Source organism: Ceratotherium simum, chromosome 14, assembly GCF_057802395.1.
Source record: "Ceratotherium simum simum isolate JZ-2026a chromosome 14, ASM5780239v1, whole genome shotgun sequence".
Classification (NCBI taxonomy): Eukaryota; Metazoa; Chordata; class Mammalia; order Perissodactyla; family Rhinocerotidae; genus Ceratotherium; species Ceratotherium simum.
In genome coordinates, this window is record NC_141913.1 from 52,149,265 (window position 1) to 52,176,960 (window position 27,696).

The following is a 27,696-nucleotide window of genomic DNA, read 5'->3' on the forward strand; positions in this document are numbered from 1 at the left end:
GGTTTCCTTTGTATGTAACGTGACTTTCTCTTGCGGCTTTTAGGATTCTCTCTTTATCTTTAATTCTGGACATTTTGATTATGATGTGTCTTGGTGTGGGCCTCTTTGGGTTTATCTTGTTTGGGGCTCTCTGTGCTTCCTGTACCTGGATGTCTGTTTCCTTCCTTAGGTTAGGGAAGTTTTCATCTATTATTTCTTGAAATAGATTCTCTGCCCCTTTGTCTTGCTCTTCTCCTTCCGGGACACCTATACCACGGATGTTAGTGCGCTTGATGTTGTCCCAGAGGTCCCTTAGACTGTCCTCACTCTTTTTAATTCTTTTCTCTTTTACCTGCTCACCTTGGGTAATTTCTTCTAGTCTTTCATCCAGCTCACAGATCCGTTCTTCTGTATCCTCTACTCTGCTTTTGAGTCCCTCTAGTGAATTTTTCATTTCCAGTATTGTATTCTTCATTTCTGATTGGTTCTTTTTTATATCTTCCATTTCTTTGTTGACATTCTCACTGAGTTCATCTATTCTTCTCCCCACATCAGTGAGCATCCTTAACACTCTTTGTTTGAACTCTCTGTCGGGTAGGTTGCTCATTTCTGTTTCACTTAGTTCCTTTTCTGAGGTTTTGTCCTGTTCCCTTACTTGGAATGTAATCCTTTGCCTCCTCATTTTGCCTCTTTCTCTGTGCTTGTGTCTACGTATTAGGTAGGTCAGCTATGTCTCCTGCTCTTGGATAGGTGACCTTATGTAAGTGATGGCTTAGGAGGCTTCCAGTGTGCTTCCCTCAGTTCTCAATGTTCCAGGGGTGACCCCTATGTGGGCTACATGTGTGCTTCTGTTGTGGCCTGTTTGCTCTCCCTGCAGGCGCCCAAGGAGGCCGAGTTATGCTCCTGGCCAGCTGTTGTAATGCTCAGCTGTTTGTAGCTGTTGTGGGCCCTTCAGTCTCTTTATCAGGTGGGGGGGGGCAGCACAGTTGGCTGCAAGTTCCAATAGCACATTTGTGTTGCAGTATTTCTTTTAAGTGAGTAGGCCCCCAGTGTGGCAGGTTGTTAGGCTCAGGTCCTCACAATTGCTATAAGCCTCCAGCCTTTATGTCTCTTGTCAGCTCTCTGAGGATTGGAGCTGGGTGGCGCTGGCCTCAGGCATAGGAGCATCCAATCGTTTCAGGCTTTGGAAAGTGGGGCAGACCCCCTATGTGGGTCTTTGAGAAGCACAAGTCTTCTGCAGCTGACAAGCCCTGCCACCCACAGGTCCACACACACAGTTAACACAGTCCTGCCCCGTGTGAGTGCCCCGACCTCCCCAAGTGGACCCAGTCTCTCCACGGCGGGAGCCCCAGACACTCCACCACCGCCCCACACTCTCCACCCGCTCCTTGTGCACGCCCTGCCCCGCTCAAGTCGGCTCAGTTGCCAGGCTACAGAGAATCCAATCACCAATCTATGCAGGCCCACAAGTTGCCTGAGGGCTTGTTGTTGGGTGGGGCCAGTCTCTAGGGTGGGCTGCCTGCCCTGGCTGAGCTGGATTAAATCGGTGCTCTAGCGGGTGGAGCAGACCCTGGGCTAGCAGGCCTCAGGGAGAACTCCAATGGCGTGTGTGTCAGCACGCTCACACCAGGCCACAACAGTGGCCGCCGCCAATGTCCCAGTCCCTGGAGAGGTCTCACCCCTCACCGAGATGCACTCAGGGCCTATTAGGTGAGTCTCTTTTCACCACAGCACTGTGCACCTTTCTTTCTGGTGATTTTAGGGTGCTTTCTGAAACGGGTGAGTTTGCGTGTGGGCCCTTTAAGGGCCAGTTTTAATTTCTTTGTGAAGCAGCTTTTCTGGGGGTGCTCCCCAATGTTTTAGTGGCAGGCCTAGTCAGATATACTGCCACTCGTCTGGATTGTGCTGGGTCCACACAATGCCCCCAGCGGGGGCGCTCCCCGGCTCAGGGCCCCGCGCCTCCAGGGAGGCTGCGGACCTGTGAGCTGCTCCCGGCGGCCGTGACGCTGGCGGCTCGTGAAGGCGGTGTTTTTCTCTCCGGAAGGGAGTCTCTGCCTCTTCCACCCCAGTTAGGATTGTCCGTTGTTGCAGGAGTTCCTCTCATCCAGTTTTCAGTTCAGTCGCAGGGGTAATTTTTCCACGAGTAGTTGTAAATTGGCTGTGTCTGCGGGAGGAGGTGAGTTCAGAGTCTGCCTACGCTGCCATCTTCGAGAATGTTTTAAATTTAATACAAGATTTTTCATTTTTAGCTTAAGTTCAATTTGCATTTTCTAAGATAAAAACTGAAATAACTTTAAAGAAGCTAGGACACTTAGAAGCTTATAGATTTCTTTTTTGAAGTTTTAAATAAATGTTGAGGAGTTCACAGAAATAAATGTAAGGTGGCCAGTGAAAAATGAAGAATAAATATAATTACTCAAGCTGCAGTAGGTGAAGTTTTGGGCAGCACATTCAGACGCATACACTGCAGTAGTCTAATTTCCAATACGTAATTCTTGAGATGCTCCTTATATTTTCAGTTCAGATCTAGAATGCAAGAGCATATCCAAAAGTCAGAATTGAAAATGTAGTCTCAATATACCTCATTATGGCATGTTATGTTTCTGATGGTGTACTCACTTTAGATGTTTTTTTAAAGGAGTAAAGCAATATGTTGTAATACAATATAACTATTACTATAAGAAGAATTGCTGAAAAATGTAGGTCCCTCAAAGAGCTGTGAAATTTATTAGAAATCAATAGATCAAAATGTAATGGTCTAGAAGTAGAGGTGACAATTTCACTAACAGCCGAATTATGTACTAATATTTAGAAAAGGTAAGGCCTTTCTCCACCCAAGTTCTCATCAGATTTCCACTTTGCCCTTGACATATTATATACTGAATATTGACAACACCAGTTAAAAATAGACTGTATTCCTTCCTTCCTTCCTTCCCTCCTTCCTTGCTCTTTCTTTCTTTCTTTCTTTCTCTCTCTTTCTTTCTCTCTTTCTTTTTTTCTTTCTCTCTCTCTCTCTCCCTCTCTCCTCCCTCCCTCTCTCTCTCTCTCTCTCTTTCTTTCTTTGCTGAGGAAGATTAGTCCTGAGCTAACATCTGTGCCAATCTTCTATTTTGTACTTGTGTCGCTGCCAGAGCATGGCTAATGAGTGGCGTAGGTCAATGCCCAGCATCCAAACCTGTGAACCCGGCCTGCCAAAGCAAAGCATGCAGAACTTAACCACTATGCCATGGAGCCAGCCCAATAGGCTGTATTTTTGAGGCAGAAATTAAACATAAATATGTTGCAGAAAATAAGTTAAATATATAAACATAAAAAGAGTTCATAGTTACTTTCACCACATTTTAAAATATTGTTAAGAAGAATATCAAATATTAGAAAAATTATGGGAAAACTTTTTAAATAACAAAATATGTAAATTTATGAGGATTGTCTGTATATTTGAGAGGTTTTGTCTACCTGGTGTTACATGTGTACATGTTAGAAAACTTTTGATTAATTCAAAATGCAAACAAAACATAAAAATGATCAAATAGTAAAAAATATAACAAAACTATGAATAATAGTTTTATTTCACTTTTTTGTCCATCACTTTGATATTATGTAACCAAATAAATTGACAAAGGCTTAAATATCATAAAAATTTTTGCATATGTTTAATTAAGTTTCTAGTTCAGTCATTGAAATAATTGAGGCTGGTGGTTAAGGGCATAATCCCTGAGTCCAAATCTTGGTTCCAAGCAGGATTCCTGGAATTTGAGTGTGAATCTGAGTAATGTATGAGTTAATCTCTCCATGCCTTCGTTTCACAAAATGCAAAATGTGGACATGCATTTGCTGGGTCAGTTCATAAAAGATATTAAAGTGCTTAGAACAATGACTAGCACATATTTAGCACCAAATGTCTCTGCTTTTATTGTCTATTACAGCATTAGGACAAAGATGAAATAGATGTCTGTCAATCACTTTATATGCTTCATCAATCTACAAATATATAGTAAATGCACTTTAGATTTTTTTAAAGGAGTAATACATTATATCATAATATAGTGTAACTGTTAGTATAAGAATTCTTGAAAAACGTAAGCCCCTCAAAGAGCTGTGCAATTCGGTAACTGGATATTTGTGGATGATGAAGCATACAAAATTATAACAGAAGGAGGTACATTTACAGTTTGGGTGAGTGTGAAATTACACTTATGTAAATTACAGAGAAACTAAGCTAGAAATATTTCTATGTTAATATTTTGTCATTGTATGATTAACTTCATAATAAATTCTTAAAATAATAATTGATTTTAAAATTAAGATTATTTTCCCTTTCTTCAGTAAATGTGGCCCAACAACGTTTGTCACATATTTCTACCCTGAAACTTCAGTACACAGATATGGTCCTGTAACAGTATAAGAAGTAATGGATATTTAGGTAGCAGCCTATCTCATGTCTTGGAACAAAAAGTAAAATCAGCGTGGTTTGGATATCTTGATAAAGCGAATACTCTTGGCAGTTTCAAGAACAACCCTAAAAGGATGAAGGAGCCAGGGATTCCCAGTGCCAAATTAAAAAGAAATCAAAATTGAAATAATAATTATAGCTAAGAGAAATAAGTTGTGATTGTGAAATCACAATTTCATAATGACAAAATGCAGTTGAAATGAATAAGAAGGTAACCTGTAATATGATTGTTTTTACTACTGTTTATTCGCTGTCTTAGAAAATGGAAAGGAAAGGCTAACAAAAAGTATGATTAAACCAAATTGTCCTGAAATAGAAGACAGAAGAGGAGAGAGGACAGAATAGTATCTGTAGCCTCGAATAATAACTACATAGAAAGTTTTTCAATAATTGATCAGTTCATGTGGATATTCACAGATGTAACTACAGAGGTCTTACTCCTCATCTCTCAGGAGACATACACGGATGAGAGCAAAATACATATAGACAGTACAACAGCTTATGTTGGCCAACTAGACAGAAACTGTATTCCTATCTTTCATTCTGCAAGAAGATTGTAACTCTATAAATGTACTTGAGCAAATATGTTCCTAGCCATAGAAAAGTATCAAAAATAACTAGGAAGTCAAATCTAGGAAGTATAAAATAATAATAGTAAGAATAAGAATAAGAATGGAAGTACATAGTAGTAATAATAGTAGTGATTTGAAAAATGCAGGTATAAAAAAGTAAATATTAAATTTGTGATATTAATACTTTTGTAACTAGTTTCTTTTTGCTTTGTAATCATTGAAAAATTTTACAAGGTTAGACTACTGTTAAATGCATCTAAAGTAAATTTATAATTTTAGTAAAATTAAAGTTTTAAAATTAAATTACTTAAATTAACATTAAGAAAAATCTTACTAAATAATTTTTAAACAATGTTTACACATCTGGGAAATTTAAATGTTAACTATAATTTTTTTGCTTTATCACTTATGTTACTTGTAGTTAAATTTTAAAGGAATACTGGTCAAACAATTTTGTAAAATGAATCAACTGCAAAAAAATGTCTTAGGTTAAAGAATCTGTTTAATGATACACAATTTTCCTATAACTTAACAATCCTAGGAACGAGTTCATAGTATCAGTATATGAATAGCCCAGTGGTTTCCTGTCTTTTTTTTTTAACCTAATAAAAGATTATATAAACAGTTTTGAGATGGAGAGAAGTAATCAACCTTACAACGTTGTGATGATGATGTCTAATAGATTTTTATTGGTGATGGTAATTATGGTACAAAGAGAGTAAGATTCCTAGCCAAATTATAGCTGATTTGAAAATTTTTCACTTTTGAAAGTGAAATTCTGGACTAAGTTTTTTAAAGTTCTCCTGCAATCTCTTTCTCTTTTTTTTAAATTCAAGAGCAAAATTGAGTGACTACCATTAAAATGAATACACTGTATAGCAATGAGAATTCAAAGTCTGTTGGATTTAGTCGGTTCTTTGATATGTACATCTCGTAATCATATTATACATTTGTTTTCCAAGAGGAATAATTGATACATCCCTTTGCATTTTATAACACTTAAAATATAAGTAACAATAGTGATAAAAACATTAATACCTGCCTTCTCTCTTGAAGGATGCAACATGATTTTTAAGGTGTTGAAAGGAAATCTTTTGCTTTTAATCTGACCTTCACCTTGGCATCTAATAATTGTAGTATTTAAGAATAATCCACCAAATCATGGTTATGGTATTACAGGCCGATCATTCCACTCCATTTAGAATGTGTGAGGAAAAAGTAAAATAAAAGATTAGGCTTTCTGGAAAGTACTTCTAGAGCCTTCTAGAAAGTTTTTACAGAATTGTGGCTATCATTTGAAAGCACTTGGGAAGCCAATTCGCCTTCTTAAAATAATATGGCTTTCTGCTTTCTATGACATGTGCACAGCATATCACCCTGAGATGTCTAGTACCACGCAGACAGTATTTCTTCCAGCCTGCAAGAAAACGCCATTTGAATAAAGGAGAGTAGACGAAAGGACAATTTGAATTTATTTGCCTCGTACCCTCACATCTACTTGATGTGGATTATATTTAGCTACAACCTGCAGCAGATCCTCTTTTGGAAGGACCTAAGTGGTAGTCAATGCAGTTGAGAGCTAGAGTCAAGAGACTCAGCTTCTGGACCTGGCTCCGCCTCACATCAAGCCACCAGCTTTGGTAAATACATGAATCATTGTGATACTCAGTTTTGCCATCTGGAAAATGACAGCAAGGTTAGATCAGCGGTTTTCAATCTGTGCTCTGCAGAGTTCTGAAGGTTTCAGAGTGGCGATCTAGGGGCCCCACGTAGGGAGGAGAAACTGTGCTTTGATCTGATTTTTATATTGGAGTTTGCCCAAAGATTTTTGAAGTATGAAAAGAGCACAAACTGGTAAAAATAATGGATTAGATGGTATCTAAGGTTTCTTCTGACTTTCTTAGTCTATGAAATGTATTTCCATTCTCACTATAGTTGTTCCATAATATTAAAAGGCTTCAACTTGAATTTGATTTACTTTATCTGCTTTAGCAGCATGATATTCTATTTTTTTAGGTGCAAGTTTCCTAGTAAGGTCTTCCAAAGACCTCCTGAGACTTATTACATAAGGGATATTCATCTGAGAGTTGAATACATTTCACAATGTCCATTTTTTAAAATTTAACTTTAAATAAAATGATATCATTCTCCATATGTCCTATAATTATCCCCAAAGAAAACATGTTATAACATATGCCACTTCAATTCACCACTTCTGTTAGTCTTCAAAATTTCTCCAGAATTGCTTTGTTTTAAAAAGATGAATTTTTATACTTGAAATATCCCATTGGGAAATCAATCCAAAGCATGAGGACAATTTAAACTTTTTACAACTGTCTAAATATAAAGTTACAAATCTAAAAGCCTTTATACATCTAAAGTAGAGTAGCAGAGTTCCTAGAAAAATAAGTTAGACAATATTTATATTTCCTACTCAGTGAAGTTACTGAAATATTTTTCTGTGGTGTTTGACATATAATATATAGCATGTTTAGAGTATCAGTTATTTGTACCAACAGGTGTATCTTTTGAATAACTTAACATATTTTCAAGTATACAAACTTACTGAGATTTTGCCCCCTAAAATTAAAAAGTAAAAAAGAAAAAAGGAAACTATAGAGGCAAGTTAATGTTCATTGAAATTAGCATGACTAGTTTAATGTTTTAGAAATAAAAAATAAAATTTAAAGTGAAAAATTCAGTCTTTCTGATATATTAATAAGAATTCCTGGAAACTCTAAAAGTTCCTAGTTCAGTTTTTGTAAGAATAGCCCCTGTGATTTCTAACTTTGAGTATTTAGAAGAAATACTAAAGAATATTAAGGGGGGATAAACCACTTTGTATAAATTCTTCATTATATTCATATAAACATTATTTATATATAAACATTATAAAAGTATATATACATATATACTTTATAAAAATGAAAATATAAAAATATTTATAAAATATATATTAATATATAACATATAATTTATATAATATTAATATAAATATATATAGATATATATAAAGGTATATATATGCAAGTATATACTTTGTACATTTGAATTGAATTAAGCTCTAATTTTTACCACTTTCTCAGCTAAATTCGAGCAAGTACAATCTGATGTGGCACCCCTGTCGTTGGCCCTCTCGTGCACAGACCCACCTCAGGCCTGAAGCTGGACGGATAACCCTCATTCACCCTGATAGCTTTTCACCTTAAGGGCCTGTTTCTCTCTGTGTCTTTGCCTGAGGGCTTTCTCCAGCCCCGCTGACAGTTTTCTCAATCTTCCCTCAAGACAGCTGAGAGAAGTGCCTGGGATTTAATCTTCCCTGGGAGCAGCCTTGGACCAATGAAGGACAGGAAATTTTAAGGCATTGTTGAACTTGGTTTCTCAGAGTGTCCCATGAGACAGCCCTTGTTGCCCACAGTGGTAACCTGATCACTAACACCCTTTCTTGGCTTTTATCCTCTCCCTATTCCCTCGCTTATGCTTCCTGGGATTATGTACCAAATGAACTACCTCCATTCAGATCCTGTTGTAGGATCCTGACCTAAAAAACCAGTTTTACTAAGTTACCAATATACTTCCAAATTTGTGTAATGGGCCATTGCCTATGCAAATATTACTTTAAATGGAATCTAGGGCTATTCCTTTGATTGAATTTTGTAGAAATGCTAGAGGAACCTATAGCTGGAAACACATCAGCAATTATCAAATACAATTTACTTTCTATGTGAAGAAACTGAGAGCCAGAAAATTGAAATTTACATGGTACTCAAGGGCAAATACTAATTAGTAATTGAACAAGAATCTACAATTTTCCTGTCCAGAAGAATTTTGTCCATTCTCGTGAATCTGTTTTAACTATAGATATCCTATTTTTACAGAGGGATAAATAAATATAAAGTATAGAAATACTGTTTAGTTTCCAAAAAAAGACACTTATTATCTTAATTTCCTTTTCTCTTTGGTACATAGTGCTATCCATAATTTTAAGTGGCCTTTTTCAAAAGTCATTATTTAATGTTTGGAAACACAGATCCATTTGAATGAAAGAGTCTGTGTAAGTACACATCGCTGTAAACCAAATCTAAAGCACGTGACAGCAGAGAACTATTAAAAATAACATTCTTTATTTATTGACTGTCCTTTTAGCTGTTTTCTTCTTCCTATTATTTCTCAGTGTCTTGAATGACAGTCTTTCTAACATTCCAAACCTATCTTTGATAAACCCAACCTCTCTCTTTAAGATATACATGAAGATAAACATACTTCAGGGCATGTTTTCCAATCACCTCTGGGAGAATATAACTCCAGAGGCCTGGCAACTGGACCTAAAGACCTGAGGCTCTATCTTTTCTGCAGTGAAACAGCAGAAATTTCTATTCACTTCCTTTAGCCTCAGTTGGGCTCCTTGGACTGTGCTCCACCATGAAATATTTTGGGGTTGTCCCAAGATTGAGTAGAATTTATTTTCAGAATTTGAGGACATCCCTCTCTAGCTTTATCCTTTCTCAGATTTTTATTGTCACATTCTAGCTACCAAGTTCACCCTAAAATGCCCAGTATGGTTTCTTGAGATAGTGTGAGGTTCTATCTTATTTGGGTCTACCATCAAACAGGAATTCACAAAAATTGGAAAATGACCTCCTCTTCTTGTTTTCAGTAACAACTCTCCTCAAGTTTCTTCCTGTTTTTTTTTTTTTTTTTTTCTTCACTGTCCTATGCCTTTAGATAGTTGATTTTTCAAAACATTTTTTCAAAGTTGTTATTTCTGGAAGGGTTGGTTTGGTAGCACTATCCCTTTATTACTAGAAGTGGAATACCAATTCTGTTTTGATTGTCATTTTTAGCCCATAATGAAATCTTTTTCAACTAGCTGATTTGGATTTGATACCACTAAAGCTTTGTTAACTCCATAGGGCAGATGTTAATAAAACATTCTAATAAGTTTTAGCCCTTCCCTGCTTTTCTTCTATCCAATTCATTTAACTCATAATAACCCACTGAGCATGTTCCTCATCAGTTGCTTCTTTGCTCAATCAGGTGATTTAGCTCTTTCCAGGGGTCCTCCATCGCCAAATGTTTAACACCACACATTTTTTCCTGGTTCTACTAACCCTTATAAGGAATTCTATCAGTAAGAAATCTCTTTTCCAATAGCTTTCCTTGCAATTACATGGCCTCTGGGATGTCATTTTTCTAGTTATTTATAAGACCAGAATATCCTCTCCATTAATGATTTAATTAATTAACTAATTACTAACTAATTTTATCTAATACCTCTTCAATCCTCCACCTACTCTTATGCAGATATTTCATTCCAGAAAAGAGTTTAGGTGAAACTTTTATTTAATAGTCTTCTAAATTTTCAAAACTAATTAAAAATCCAACCTATCCAAGTATCTATATTTATCTCTCAGCCAAGAAAACTCTTTTATATCAATGATCCTGAAAATTCCAACAATATATTTAAGATAATAATTCATTTTCATCGGAGTTTTTAGGTCTTTTAAATTTAAGAATACTTACAAAGCGTGTAAGCTGTGAAATGCCAACTCAATAGCTGACACCCTGTAAGATGTTCAACAAATAATAATAAAATTCACAAAATAAATTAATGACTTTGTAGTTTACGAAAACAAATAAAAAGTAATAGCCGTTGTAATCTAACTTGGAAAACTGATTATTATATAAGTTCTTACGCTTTCTGCAACATGTTCTTGCAATTGTCAGGTATCACAGTAAAAACTGATCACAAACACGAAAATGAAACAATTACACATTTTGATAGCTGCCACAAAAGACACTAGGATGCAGAATAAAAGAGGATGGTGTGTTTTAGGCAGGAGGGGCAGAGAAGACCTACCGAGCTATCACTTCAACAAGGGATAATTTGTGTTACCAATTCAGCCGTGCACAGAAGGATCAGTAAGTGAGGACAGGGAAGAGGGTTAATGGAGTCAACGCACTGAAAACCACATGTGGCTCAGCATTTTACAAGAATTTTTTTTAAATGCCAGAGTGTCTATATTCCAGATAAGTAGGAAGAAAAGAAGGAGGGTAATAGGAATGAATTGCAGGAGCTGATTTTGAGGGCGGGTAGGAGCCAGATCATGACAGGACTTGTAGGCTAACATAAGGAATACAGATTTCATTTTAAATACAGTGATATCCCGTTAAATAATTTTAAGGTGGGAATGATATGATGTGATCCCCATTTATATCGAAACTTCCTGGCTTCTGAACGGAGAATGGACAGGAGAAGAATCCGATGTAAAGTGGGAGATGATCAAGTTCTTGAAATTTCAGTTATGTGCTTCTTCCCTCTGTGGATATCAGACATGCCCACCCTTGTAGCCTGTTCCTCAGAGAGTCACACTTATTCATCCATATCCTTAGCCATCGGGTCCAAATTTGTTAAATTAAGCTTTTATCTCAGAGGATTTGGTAACCACAGTAACATAGCATACACAGTATCAGTTATAGTGCTTCTCTCCAAATGCCCCACTTTGTTAGAATTAAGCCTGGATAAAACTATTGGTTGAGAAAGAAAAGTCATGCTCTCTAGTAGATTATTCTTTAAAATATGCTATTTTCTACACAATGAATGTCAAGCAGGACGGGAGAACTGCATTTAGTTTCAAATATATGTAATAGTTACCCATGCTTTACAAGTATAATGTATCACATCAATAATGTAACCCTGGTTTAGGTTGGACCTGCCTTATCTTTCCCACACAGTGATGACAAACAATGTAGGGCTGCCTCTCGTAGTCTCTGAAGGTCCTGTTATAGCCCTAAAAACTACTCCTGAGTGGTGGTGTTAAGGAAAAAGAATTTTTTATTCTGGACTGTGATATCCTTTGCATTTTCTACAAATGAGTGAAAGGAAGATACTGTGTGAAGGGATTTGATTTGTAACACAATAGCTGCTTTTCCTCAGCTGAAGTAGAGAGCATGGAACAAATTTACATTAAGTATGTGCTCTTATGAAGGAAGAAATAAGCATTTGGATTTGAAATATGTTGAACACTATTTTTATGAAGGGGAAATCGTTTTGTTCAGCTGTGATTTTAGTTCTAAATACAAAGGCTCACTCCAAGCATTCATTTTCCACTTCTGGATGTCTTGTTGGTTAAGCTTTAAATCTTTCACATTGTCCCTTTCTTCCCTAAGAGGTAGATTTCAGACAATGTTGGCTCTGCTGTTAAATTTTACAGCTCGGTGGTAATAAAATATCAAGGAAGCTATTTCATGGCCTTTTAGCAATGTAGATGGATGGATTCAGAACAGAGAAATGTTATCTGGTCATGCAACTCATCTAACATATGCTCTCATTTAATTGATGATAGATCTAGTAGTTGCACAGCACAGGTCTCAATATGGATTTTGTGAGTTCTTCCCAGTTAACAGTTGTTTTGTTTGGTTTCTTTCTGTCAATGAAACATTTGAAAGATACTGAAAGGTTAAACCACTGGTGGTCATGGTTAATAGGAAACATTTGAATAGCAGATGGTAGGATAAACCACAAATGCACAGCTTGAGTAGCTTCTTGGGCCCCAGGAGACGGAATAATGGACTCAAGCATAGCTGTGTCTCATTTACTAAAACACATGTTACCTTTCTCACTCTCAATAAAAACAGATTCTTAGTAGTATGACTATATCAACAGCAATTTATTCCTATAAATATGAAGATGATACTATGGTCTTATTCTCATTGTCTTTCTACTTGTGTTGTTGATTATCAGCGACCCTGAACTCCTTTTATAATATTTGTGTCAGACCAGGCGATATGGTTACCAATGTAGCTTCTGGCAATAAAAGAAATTGCTTGATATTCAAGTTCAGCTACATAGGTCAGTGTGCATGTCGCCATACTCTAATAGTTCCCTCACACTGTGGAGAAATTAGGTTGCTTTTGGCTGTAGTAAAATGAAAAATCCAACTCAAATTGCTTTTAGAAAGGAAGGAAATATAGTATTGATTCCTATAAATGGAAGTCTAGAGATAAGAGTCACCTTTACAGTTGACTTAATTATTGAAGGTTTCAAGCTCCATTTAATCACGTTTCTCTTATCTCAACCCTCATTGTTCTTGGTCTTTCTTAACCTCAGTGTGCCTGGCTTTAACCACAGACCCTCAAAACGGGCTACAGAAATTCCAGGTGGCACATCTGAATGACAGGGACTATCTCTTGCTGTTAATCTCAATTCCAAGTGAAGAAATATTGCAGAAGCCCAGTAGAAAACTTCTCACATATCATTGCCCCAAATTATGTCAAACACTAATTCCAAAAGGATGCTCTTGGTGTGGGGAACACCACACACGGATTGGCTTAAACCTGATTCCTGAGCAAATCAGTGGCGAAGATCAGGACATTTTCATAATTGACTTTAAAGCACACACAGATTGGAAATATCTAATAGAGTGTCGATGTGGCTACATCCTTGCCTTTAAAATGAGGATTTCTGATGTGGGTGAACAACACTCCACCATTAGGATATAAAGCTTTCATTGAGCATTGGGGAAGGCAGAGAAAATAAAGTTCCCTCCTCTGTATAATACTCCCTTTGATCTGGTCTACCTTTTATTCCATGTAGCAGCATAATAAGTTCTGTTGTCTTCTGTTTTTGAGAGTCCTCCTGCCACCGAAAGGCCTAGATGGGCCTGGATGTTGTAAAAGCAGGCATATAAATATGCCATCTTCTTTCCAGACCCATGGGCTAGCAGTCTCTTTCCTTGCTTTATCTAACAGACGTAGTAGGAAAATCTAGAGGAACAAAAACAGATTACACCCTAAAAGACACTTGCTAAAAAGCAGAAAAATTAGCCCATTTCCTGTGTAGGTCAAAGGAGAACATGCATCTTTTATGCTATCAACCACATATTGAGAGAATACAGCACTACACAGAATTTGGATCATCATCCATAACTAACAATAAGGGTGAAATCGCCTTTACGATTGTGAACATATAACCCTTATGAGTTTGGTGCAGTGGAAGGTGAGGAATACAGGATCCTAACCCAACTGTTCTCCTTTGTGAAGCCATTTATTAGCCTATCTATGTTAGTATATACAAAATATGGAATCTTATTTATACTGATCTACCTTAAGTTGTAAAATGCCATTTTAGGTAGTAAAATGGTATACTCAATTTTTATTTACCCTGATATGCAACATCTTTTTTTATTTATTTTTTAATGTTAAGATGTAACCTACCCAATTATTATACAGTTCTGAGCATTCAGCATTGCTGGTCATGGATGACACATTTTTGATAGATTTTCTAAAACAGGAGAGATGAGTAACAAAATCTTGTCCTTATAATTAGTGTTCTTTTGCTAGGAATTCATAAGTTTAAATATTATTTTGCTGAGAATCAAGGATAAACGAGTCAGAACAGAGTGTAGTATTGAGTTTCCACTTAAATAAAAATTCCAATGTCTGGAAATAAAGTGTAACAAACATTGGAGGAATTGACAAGAAATAAAGAAAGATGAATAGGGAGCAATAAATTATTATATTCAAACCCCTACTTTCCTTATCTGAAAAGAGTCTGTGTAGGCGTCTCCAGTTCTAATACACTATGAGTCAATGATTGCAATCCAGACTGGATAACATTTGATCTACAATGGACTGGAACAAAGTGGGTCTTCCAAGGTCCTTGTTCTCTTTTGGGTGTAAATATCTTTTCCCATCATGCTCTTAATAATGTCCCAAATCATTTCCAACATGATATAATGATTTTCTTTTTTTAAAAATTTCTCCTTAGAAAGCACATTTTAAGTTTTGACAAATCATGAGCACCAAGATATAATTGGTTTATTAACATTACTCCCCTTAATCAGGGCTTGGCTTTTAGTAGGAACAGGAAGAGATTCTAAATCAGTGCTGCCCAATAGAAACAGAATGTGATCCAGAAATGCAAGCCACAGACATGATGTTAAATTTTCTGGTAGCCACATTAAAAAGAGTAAAAAAGAAATAATTGAGATTAGTATTAATAACATATTTTATTTAAACCAATATATATTTTAACATGTAATTAAAATTAAAATTACTAATGGGATATTTAACATTCTTTTTTTTGTACTAAGTTTTCAAAATCCAATATGTATTTTATACTTACGGCACACCTCAATTCAGCCACATTCAAGTTTTCAATAGCCACGTGTTTTGTGGCTACCTGACTGAATAGGGCAGCTCTGATGAATGAATTCTTAACTCAACTTACAGCGTCACTGAAAAATAGAGTAAATATCAGGGTGGAGACAGAACAGGGAGGAGAAGGAGACTGTCTTAGCTCGGGCTGAAGTAACAGAATACCATAGCCTGGGTGGCTTAAACAACAGAAATTTATATCTCACAGTTCTGCAGCTGGAAGTCCGAGATCAAAGTCTCAGTAGGGTCAGTTTTTTGTTTTGTTTTTTAATTTTTATTTACTTATTTTTCCCCCAAGCCCCAGTAGATAGTTGTATGTCATAGATGCACATCCTTCTAGTTGCTGTATGTGGGACGCGGCCTCAGCATGGCCGGAGAAGCAGTGTGTCGGTGTGCGCCTGGGATCCGAACCCCGGGACACCAGTAGCAGAGCGAGTGCACTTAACCACTAAGACACAGGGCCGGCCCAGTAGGGTCAGTTTTGATGAGGACTTCCTTCTTGGCTTGTAGATGGCTGTCTTCTAGTTATGTCCTCACTCGACAGGGAGAGACAGAGAAGTTTTCTCATATCTCTTCTTACAAGGGAACTAATCCCATCATAAGATCACCCCTATGACCTTATCTAACCCTAATTACCTCCCAAAGGCCCATCTCCAAATAGCATCACATTTGGGGTTAGGGCTTCCACATATGCATTTGAGGGCAGAGAAGCACAAACATTCAGAACACAATACTATTGCTATGGTTCCATATCATTATAATTACTCCCCTGACGTGAGAGTTGAGGGTCATTATAACCCTGGTTGTGGTTTTCTCTTGGCTTTCAGGAAAGAGGATTTTTCTTCGAGTTGTTTTGTTTTTTATAAGTGCTTTTATAAATATCTGTAACTGCAGAATATAAAAGAAAAGATGGTTGAAGGAGTTAAGTAGAAACATATGCTCTCTTAAAAAGTGTTAATTTGAAATTAAATGGAAATTGTTTTATCTGGGAAATGGCCCTATCCTCTTTGGTCTACTTATCTTCTTTATTGTTTTTAAAGTAGAAACAGAGAAATTATCTTAATTAAGAAATATTTTAATTAAGGAGAAATAGATCATTTGGGGAAAATTAGCTGACTGGTTTGTGATATAACTTTTCAAGCACAGCACAGATTTTTTTTTCCTGAGCTCCCAGATTTTGTATCAAATCTTTTGTAGCAATTTACTTTCTGTAGCTTACAAAGGAGGTTGGGATAAAACTGGTTTAACATCTTTATTTTGTTTCACATTATTTGTTTCACATCACTGTACCGATCTGGAACTCCAAATTCATTCACAAGTATTTAGAATATTTGATCCAGGGCTAAATTTGTTCTACTTTACCAATAATGAAGATCATAATAAGTCTCATAATATGAGTTGTAAAACATCTATATATGGCTGAAACAGTAACTTTCTTCAAATATATCCTATTACTCTTTAAGTAGATATACAGAGTTTTTATTGTTATATTACAATTGAAGAAACTGAGGCAAACTGAGTATCTGTTTAAGATCAAACAAATAATTTGCACGGTGTAAATGCTTAGGTCTCCTGGTTCCCAGAGTGGTGTTTCCTCCCCGTGTAACACTGAACATCCAGATCATTGACATCCAATTATCTTTCATTGTTGGCATATTGCTGCTAAACCACATCCTAAGGCTGGGTGATGTGCATACGTAGATGAGCTCTAATATAGGGTCCTCAGATTTCCCACCACTTCATTTGCAATCAGTGTTCACTTAGACCACTACATAACAAGAGCTAGACAAAAGGCTTCTACCTTTGTCTCATGAAATCTAAAGAGACTTGAGTGCAATTGAATGAGATTAATCTTCCCTTTAATAAATAGATATTAATATGTATCTGAGTTGCTAAATGACCATTTTTCTTAGGAAGCATATTTTCAAGAGGAAAAAGAAGATAAAGAAGAGAAGGCGGTGGGGAAGGAGGAGGAGGAGGAGAAGGAACATATGAAAAAGAAAATTTAGATCTCATAATCCTAGTAAATGGTAGGGAAATCTCTCACTCTACAGATTCAGAAGTTTGATAATTTAGGGGCATTCAAGGAACACATCACATCACATCAGAAAAGAGATGTTGATTGATGAACTAAACTAGCACATTCTTGCTCTCTATTCTTCTTTATTAAAAAGTCAGAATCTTCAAAAAAAGACTCAGAATAATAATCTTTCTGATCCACCGTTACCAAATTAGCAAATTATCCACCTGCAGAAAGTATAGTCACTTTCCCAAATTACTAAATCATTCAGATGTCTTAATGAAACAAATAAATCCAAAATATTACAATTTTAATCATCCCAAGTAACTTTACTTTGTGTTTTATTATTTTCACATTTCTCATTTAAGGAATGAAAAAATAAGAACTGAAAATTGTTATTTAGCTAAAGTTTTAATAGATTTATCTTTAAAATAATTTTCAGTTATTTGTTAATTAAAAAAAAAAGTTGGTTTTAAAAAAGTGGATGATATGGGCCAGCCTGGTGGCACAAGTGGTTAAGTGCGCGCGTTCCACTGCGGCGGCCTGGGGTTGGCCGGTTCAGATCCCGGTACGCGCACCAACGCACCACTTGTCAAGCCATGCTGTGGCGGTGTCCCATATAAAGTAGAGGAAGATGGGCATGGATGTTAGCCCAGGGCCAGTCTTCCTCAGCAAAAAAAAAAAAAAAAACAAGAGGAGGATTGGCAGATGTTAGCTCAGGCCAGATCTTCCTCACCAAAAAAAAAAAAAAGTGGATGATACATTAGATCAAGGACTCCATTTAATCCATTGCCAGGGGTAATATTTTGAGTATTTCATTCTCCTAAAAAGCACTATGATATGTGATTTGAATGGAGTGTTTACAAAAATATGTATTTTTTCTACCACATCTATTTTAATAAGCCAATGAAAGTTTGTGAGAATGATGTAGCATTTTTTACCACTTCCTAGGTCTCTGGTATGGAGGAACAACGTCAACCAAATAAAATCAGGTTGTAAAAATGAAATAAAAAACCTCATTAGGATGATTAGTTCCTAAGGTAAGTCCAGAGAACAAAGTCCCCCATTCCTCGTCAAAATTAGTGTGGGCCTAGGGAATTTAAAGGCCTAATTAATACATTTCTTCCTGTATACATATATTGAATTTATGAATTCACATTTTTGAGTACTTGCTGTATATACCAGATACTTGTGTTTTCTCATTTCATCTCTTAAAATAAGCAAAGTAATTTAGTGCTATTATACTAATTTTACAGACAAGCAAACTGAGGCTAAGAGAGGAAAAACAAATTCCTCAAGGTCACAGAGTCAGTATCTGTTAATTCTGACCCAACTGGATCTAACTCCAGAGTTTAAACTCAAAAATCTTGCTGGGGCCAGCCTGGTGGTGTAGTGGTTAAGTTCGCGCACTCCACTTCAGTGGCCTGGGGTTCACAGGTTTGGACCCTGTGTGCTGACCTATGCACTGCTTATCAAGCCATCCTGTGGCAGGTGTTCCACATATAAAGTAGAGGAAGATGGGCACGGATGTTAGCCCAGGGCCAATCTTCCTCAGCAAAAAGAGGAAGATTGGCAACAGGTGTTAGCTCAGGGCTAATCTTCCTCACCAAAAAAAAAAAAAAAAATCTTGCTAAATTTCCTCTTGATGTCTTCCAAATCTTAATCATGACTAATTCTTTGAAAAATTTTTGTTGCTTATATCCAGAAAAATGTACATTTGAATAAAGATGAATTGTACCCATCCATCATCACAAGTGAGAAAGCAACTTACTTGGAAATGAATTATAATGGTGCCATACCCTTTGACATACTAGGAATACCATAATTTTTCCTCATTCAAATAGCAAACATTGACATAATGGTTTCGTTGTCATGTTGAGTAAGTCCTGATCAGACTTACTTAAAGAAACTAAAACTTGGCCTTTCAGAATATAGAGATATAATTCATGTTAGAATCCCAATCTTTATTATGAGTGATATGGCATAATCAAAATGTTAAACTGAGTTCAGTTAAGTAACATTACAAATAAAAATCTGATATCTTTCCAAAGATATCTTGGCTACTTTCAACTTGCTACATGGCTAGATCTTTGCCAAATCTTTCTATCCTCCTTATATTACTTCTACAATAGCAACAACAAATATAATACACTGTCTCATTTGGAACAATACCTTGTAATTTTACTTTTGAGGAATTGACAACTTCCAAGTGAAAACATATTTTAGTGAAGAAGTACGCAGGTTTTCAACACAAGTGAAATAGAATTTAGTGTCCTGCTTTTAAGGCTGTATCATTCTTGTGAGTGAGCGAAAATTCCAAGCGGCTACTACTCTTTTCTCTTTGAACCAGCTGTAGAAGTTGAACTGACCTCTTCATTGTACATGAAGGATGAGGCACTGTGCTCAAGGTGGAAAGAAACGGTAACACAGAAGGATAAAACCAAAGCCCTTTTTATTTTTCAAGAAGATGATGGATCTATCATTTCTTAAAACTTGATCTCAATTAAAAAGAGAAATTCAACAACGAATATTTTTTGAGCAGAAAATATGAGCCAGTTTCTTTGGCAGGTGCTAAGATTACAAAAATGATTATGACATAATCTAAGTATTAGCATAGCTTAATCTTTGGACAAGACAAACAATTGCTGAGGCCGTGTCTTGTAGATTGGACATCTCTGTATGTTTGGTGAGTGAAGGGCTTGCAAAGTCCAAGTGATGCCCACACAACTTCCCTAATGAAATTTTCGCCACTGACACTATCTTTTTGAATATTGTCACCATTTCCAAGATATCACCATTTCCAGGAAGGATTTAAGCAGCAAGGCTGTGCTCCTCCCAGAAAATAAAGAAGCCAGGAAAACTTGTCTATTTTCATAGGAAAAATAAGAATGACAGATCTCCTGAAAAACAAATGCAATGGAATTTGCTAGCAGAAGAGTCATTATCTATGGAATGCTTTTAGCAAAATATGCCTGGTTCTTTATTTTTTTCAGCTTTATTGAAGTATAATTAACATATACAATTGTAAGATATTTAAAGTGCACTTCAAGGTGGTCTGATGTACATATAGGTTGTGAAAACATTCTCCTCATCTAGTTAATTCACACATCCATCACCTCACATATTTATCTATTTCTTTCTTTTTGGTGATAACATTTAAGTTCTACTCTCTTAGCGAATTTCAGTTATACAATATAGTGTTACCAACTATAGTCACCAGATTTTACATTAGATCCTCAGAACTTATTCATCTTACAGCTGAAAGTTTGTATCCTTTTACCAACCTCTCCCTATTTCCCATCTGACAACTGCTTTTCTATTGTTTCTATGAGGTTTTTTTTTCAGATTCCACATATAAGTGATACCATGGAGCATTTGTCTATCTCTGTCTGACTTATTTCACTTAGCATAATGCTCTCAAAATTCATCCATGTTGTTGCAAATGGCAGGATTTCGTTTCTATCATGACTGAATAATATTCCACTCTGTATATATACCACATCTTCTTTATTCATTCATCCACTGAGGGACACTTAGGTTGTTTCCATATCATGGCCATTGTGAATAACACTGCAATGAATATGGAAGCACAGATATCTCTCCAAGATCCTGTTTTCATTTCCTTTGGATATGCCTGCTTCTTTAGGATGGCTTATGATAAACAAGTTCCTAATACATGGTTTGTAAGATCTGACTCCCAGGAAAATATTCTATCAGCTATGTAACTGAGTATAAAATAAAGATGTTTAATGAACTAAATGACTTTCTTTGTGTGTAAGTGAGGTGATCACACTACCAACTAGAAACTGCATCTATTAAAGATTTTATTTATTCATTTTTTTCCCCCCAAAGCCCCAGTAGATAGTTGTATGTCATAGGTTCACATCCTTCTAGTTGCTGTACGTGGGACTCGGCCTCACATTGGACGGAGAAGTGGTGCCTTGGGGCATACCCGGGATCCGAACCCGGGTCGCCAGCATCAGAGCGCGCGCACTTAACCACTAAGCCACGGAGCCGGCCCCAACTGCATCTATTATCTTGGGCCAAAACACATCAGATATACAAAGAAAGGACCTGAGCACTCCCACTGGCAATGCATGGTACTGGATATAAGATCTCTGACTATAGTTAAGACTGACTATGGTTAATTTTACCCTATGTATTATCTCAAACTCTTGAGAATATGGGATATAGCCCATCTAGCACAATACTGTATTGAAATATGTATATGTGATATTTTTCTCCATGTATTTTTGCCTTTTCTCCTTGCCCAACCTCATACCATCCCACATGTCAATCAACTGTCTAGATATTTTATGAAATTCCTTCACTTATACATTTTGGTGGAGCATAAAACAGAAACACACTGAAGAAACTTTTCTTTCTTAAGAAATATATACTTTTTTTTTATCCTGGAGGAAAATGAACTGTCTTTAAGAAGCAAAAAGTTTACCACTTACTGTAGGATGAGGAGAAATTGTTGTGACTTTCCAGAAAAATGAAACCTCAGCGTGTCACAGAAGAGTGCTTGATGAGGAAGCCATAAGGTGATTCCAGGCAAGCTGGTCTTTAGGCATAATGTTCCTAGCTTTGGGCAAAAAAATTCTAGTATCCCACTGATTTGCAAGGAAACAGACTGCTGATAGATTTAAAGACACTACGGTTTTAAAATAAAGCTATTAAACACTGGTGATCAGAAGTTCTCCCCATGTTCTCTATGTATTACCCAATGTATCCCAGATAATGGTGAAATTCTAATAGTAGAAGAGGGTCACAGTAACAACTAGCATGGAATTTCTCATCAATCTAGTGGAAAAAGGGGCTTCAATATACATATAATGTTACTCACAGAGAATAAAGGTAGTGTGTTTTTTCTACTGAAATTTTTCAGCTGGTACACACATTAACCCATGAGCAATTTACTACTGAGTCAGAAATAATTAGAAAGAGGATACAGAGGTAATAAGCAAGAGGGTAGATATGTGCTATTCTCAAAACAAGAGAGACAGAAACACCGAGAGGGGAGAGAGTGATCAGCATACATCAATAAAGCGATTTTTAATATTTGTTCTGTGGAATCCTATGGTTCTATGGAGGTGCCAAAGGGTGTGGATTGTGGGGTATAAGTGGAAAAGGCACTGAATATCCTGTCCTGACTTTATTCCAAGGACCTCCAATTTCTCTTATTTTACATGTTAGAGTTTCACGTCTAATTTTCTCTAAGAGAAAAAAAAGATTCAACTGTCTTGTAATTTCCACTATAGACCAAGTAATGTAGAAACAGGTAATTCAGAGCACTCCTCTTGTGGAAAATTAGAAGCGAAGAAAACTCTTTTCTTTTAAAATATAGATAAAGTTATTGGAAATCTGTCAAGATAGTCAAGAATTATTGGAGCAGTTTTCAGAGGAGGGTGGAGGGATAGGGAAGTGAATCCAGAAATGGAGGCCAATTATTTCTCGAAGGCATGGTCAATCTCAGGGAAGGCACAGAGAAAGCTCAGAAGCCATGAGTTGAGCTCTGAAGATACGACAGCCTCACAATGCTAGGAGGACAGGAATTGGAGCCCTCCTAGAATTTCCTGAGAAATTCTACTAATTTGGGTGCTATCTTGAAAGGTTGCTCCATAGGAATATGGTAAGCTCGAAATAGACATGTACTGTGAGGGACTTTAGAACAGATCTGGATCATTTCCCTGAAATCAAGATACTTTGTAATGCATCAAAAATACAAAATGGATTGATAGATGGATATATATATATGAACAGATATATACTTGGGACAGCAAATGCAGTAAAACTATTAATGAAAGACTCTAAGTGGTAGAAGTGTGGGTGTTCACTGTAAAACTGATTTAATTGGCTTTCTTTAAAATTTTCATATTAAAATATTGTGAAAATATAGATGAAATTAGGACTTTTGCAGGCAAAAAATAATAATGTAATATTTTGTGACCAGCACACATACATTAAAGGAAATATTAGAGGATATAGGATCCTCTGGAGGAGGAAAATGAAGAAATGATAACTATTTGTTATTTACGGGAGAAATATCTAAAATATAAGGTTAAGTAAAGGGTAAAAATAAATGTATGAATAAAGATAAGTTATACAAATGCTAATTAATACTAATGTGAAAATATTAATGTCAAATAAAACAGACTTCAAGGCAAAAAGCATTATCACAGATAAATAGACATTTTATAATCCTAAAGCATTTACTTAATCAAGAATTATAAAGTTTCATAATTATACAACAAAAACTGACATAAACAATGGAAAAATAAATAATTATAATGAGATACTTTATCCCAACTCTCTCGTTAACTCATGAACAAGCACATCCAAATCATAAGAAAAAACGATCTGAAAACAATGTTTAGTAAACTTGACTTAATGGTGAAGCTATTGCACTCCCAAATGTAGAATAGAAATTATTTTCAAGTACACTGAAAATTTACAAAATTGATCATATGTTGTTCTGTAACACAGGTCTCAACAAAATTCCAGTGTTTGAAATCATACATATCATCTTCTGTGACTGAAAATCCACTAAACCAAAAATTAATTAAAAATGATAACTAGAAAACCTGTATGTTGGGATACTAAGTAACATACTTCTAAACAACTCATGGGCAACATACTTCTAAACAACTCATAGGCCAAATAAGAAATCACAATGAAAACTCAAAAAATTTTTAATTACCTGAAAGACAATGAAAACAAGAAATATCAATGTTTTATTATCTCAATTGGGTGGTGATTATACGGCTGTTTCTTTGTGACAAACCATTGAGTTACAGATGAATCTTTTGTGTGATTTTCTGTACCTGAGTTATAGTTTTACAATAAAGCGCTAAAGAAAAGAATAGTTCTATGGTATTCTGTCCACAGAAAGTGAGACAAGGGATTCAAGACATCCATGAGCCAAAATGATGACACCAGATGGTGAAGAAGCAGAGTATTTTTTAAAACTCTATCTTTGTTTATGTTTTATAATGTCATCTAGGCTGAAAGAAAATTTACCTTTATGTTGTAGTTTCTCATAAAATTATGGAAAGCATCTCTTTATGTCATACACAAACACACACACACACATAAATAATAAATAGTGTTTAGACCATAGACTCTGGAACATGGCTTCATGTTCCAGCTTCACCGCTCACTACCTCTGTGGCTTTAGGGAAATAAACATAATTTCTCTGTGCCTCAGTTTCCTCATCTGTAAAATAAGAATAATATAATAATAGTAATCACCTCATGAATGTTAGCTGTTTTCTTCTATATAATATTTTCAATTTTCAATGTGTTTTTTATATAAGAACATTTCTCTGCCACATCAGAAGAATTTGTGTGACCATTGAATTTGACTACAAAGAATCTGATATTTTTAATTAAATAAAAAACTATAATTGGATTGCCTTCATTCAGTTAGTTTATTTCTGCCTAAGTTTCCAATGCTTTTTATTAGAATATGACTGACTTCCTTCTGGAAATTCTAAGGATTAAACGGCTACGCTTTTCTTCACATGAAATACCAGTGTTTATGACAAACATATTACATTTTTTATGATTACAGCTTAATTGAAACATTTTCCTTTGAGGGAAAGACTATCGGTCTCGGTGAAATTTTAGGAAAAACTTTAGTCATATCAGTTCCTCATTTACACATAAACTCTGTGCCACATTATTGCTTAGATGATGTGTTATTTTTCTGTTACTACATGAACAAATTACCACAAATTTAGCAGCTTAAACAACATCCGTTTATTAGCTCACAGTTCTGTAGGTCAGAAATCTGTCAGGATGTGGCTTGGGTCTCTGCTTAGGGTGTCGCAAGGCTGCAATCAAGGTGTTTCCTGGGGCGAGTTCTCACCTGGAGGGTCTGCAGAGGTACCTGCTTCCATGATATCTGGATATCCCATCCAGGTTGTTGGCCGAAGTCAGTTCCTTGCAGTCGTGAGACTGACGTCTCCGTTTCCTTGCTGGCTGTAAGCAGGGGGTCACTCTCTGCTCTTAGAAGCCACCTGCATTCCCTCTCACGTGGCCCCCTTCAAAGCCAGGAAAGGCTTGTCAAATCCTCATACTTTGAATCCCCCTCACTTCTTTTTCTGTCACCAGCCAAAGAAAGCTCTCTGTTTTAAGGGTTCATAGGATTAGGTCAGGCCCACATTGAAAAATTCCTTAGCCTCAAGTCGACTGTACCGTATAATGTAACTGAAATCGCCAGACTGATATCTCATCATATTCACAGTACTGGGGATCAAGATGTGGAATCTTAGGGTGGGGGCATGCTGTATAGAATTCTGCCTTCCATAGATGATGCGATGGTTGGCTAAAATGGCCCCTTTTTTGAATCCTTATCTCCTCAAAGCTGTGACCGTGAGAGTATTCCACAGTTCTAGGGGTACATTCTTTGGGGTGTCTAGACACTTTTAACTAAGGATGGGCAGGAGATAGAAATGCAGACGTAGGCTGTAAGGATTTTCTGATAAGCCATCTTGTCCAACAGTGGACTATGTTAAGTTTTGATGTAATAAACTCCTTACTGTAGAGCGTAATTGACTGATAGAAAATGACCCCCTGATATGGGCATTAACGTGAAGTTTCTGCTGTGAGGAGAAAAACTAGACTAAGTGGTCTCTAAGTTTTCCTCCAACTCTAGTATTGTATGACTCAATGACTTTGAGAATGATTTACTACATTGCCTCCTAAATGCTAATTTTTATGGTTCTAGTATTAAAGTAGAACTTTAAAAAAAAAAGGAATTTCAAGAAGCAAAGAACATAGATATTATCTAAATTTCTCACATTTTACTATGTGAAAACTAAAGCTATTTTACTATGTGAAGTCAGATGACTTTACCAGCTTTCTCAACGACAGATTTTGGACTCTAAGCTAGATATTATGCTGCTATTCATGTGAGGCTTTGAATATGTTTGGTTTCTTCTTGGGTAAATATATCCACAGAAAAAAATGTCAGGATGAATAAATGCCTGATTTTGACAGTGGACGTTTTAATTCTCCTTGCAAATCTTTACAACTGAAAATTTATTTTAAGAAACTTGATGAGGTTGGCAGATTCACCTCTATTCTGAGTGTACAGAGACTCAACAAGGACGAGATGGACTTTTAATGAGAGGTCAATAAGGGAATTCTGTGCTAAATGGATATGAAAATAATTAATTAAAAGAAGACATATTAGTTTTTACTAAGACATTCCTGGAAGAGAGCAGAAATTCTATGCAATGTAGTTTATATGACCTAGGATTTTGTAATTGAAAATGATGGATTATTTGAGAAAAGAGATGATGCAAGCAGAAGGCATGAAGTGTAGTTTAGAATATTCAGCAAGGTGAACTTGGAGGAAAATGTTTCATCGATATTCTTTCTAATATGTCACAAAGGCAAATGGGCACTGATCCCAGAATAGTAGATATTAAAAGAAAACAAACCCTATGGCATGAAAAGTTAACTGTGTATGGTCTACATTTATGGATATTAATTCAATTCAACAGCATTAATGAGAGCCTACTGTTACACATCCTCAGATTAGGCACTGGCGGAAAAAAAAAGGGGGTCTTGACCTAGTAGAAGAGGAAGTAAGTTCACAACTAACTAGAAAACATTACATTTATAACAAATTCTGTAATGTAGGTATAAATAAAGTGTTATAGAATCACAAATGAGGGAGTAACTACATCTGCCTAGGAAAGTCATGAAAGAACTCACAAACAAATGAAATTTGAGCTGATCCTTAACAAGATTTCAATGGGCTAAAATGAGTGGAATGAAATGCCAGTTAGATGGAAGAGGATGGAATACCATGAACAAAATCATCGAGCCATTCCAAGTGCATGCTCAGGTCAGAGAGGGAAGAAATGCTAGGAGAAAAAACCAATAAGGTATTTTAAACCTGGAATGGGAAAGTTCTTGATTATAAAATAAACTGAATTTTATTCTCTATTAATTAAGAGAAAATCTGACTTTTGACCATAAGAGACACAAAATAATACTATGTCTTAGAGTAACAGCTTTAGTGGAAGTATGGAGGATGAGCATATGAAAGACGTAGAATCTGAAGGCATAGAGACCTGGTGGGAAACCAGTGCAGACGTTCGGGTAGCTTGTAATACAGACTTCACATCAGATAATGGTAGGCAGTCTGAAAAGAGGCTGAAGCATTGAAAATAGCTCATTTCTTCTTGTCGGATCCTATATCACCTTTTTACTTTCTTGTATTCAGTTTTTATTTTGAGTTAACCCAGTTAGAATAAAAGATGTAATCAAAACAGATAAGCAGCCCTGAACTTGAGAAAGCTTGTATCGCCTTCTCACATTTTCTCTCCACTCTCATTGGACTTCCTTTTAGCTTCAATTATGTGAGACCATTTTCTGAAGATTTAAAATTCTTAATAAAAGACAACCAAGGTTCCATCCACAGGTAGTTAAGAAAACAGATTTCTTTCTTTATTCAGAATCCAAGTAATAATAAAGCCTTTAAGTGAGCAACAGAT

At 36.1% G+C, this 27,696-nt stretch overlaps 1 long non-coding RNA gene across 1 annotated transcript in view; it reads left to right on the forward strand.

Annotated features, from left to right (window-relative positions):
* The first annotated feature begins 1,520 nt into the window (after positions 1-1,520).
* The window catches only part of LOC147915331 (uncharacterized), an 82,207-nt gene continuing 56,031 nt past the window's right edge, over positions 1,521-27,696 (forward strand). The window contains exon 1 of the long non-coding RNA XR_015554232.1: positions 1,521-1,689. This is a non-coding gene — a long non-coding RNA (uncharacterized LOC147915331). The remainder of the gene's footprint in view (positions 1,690-27,696) is intronic.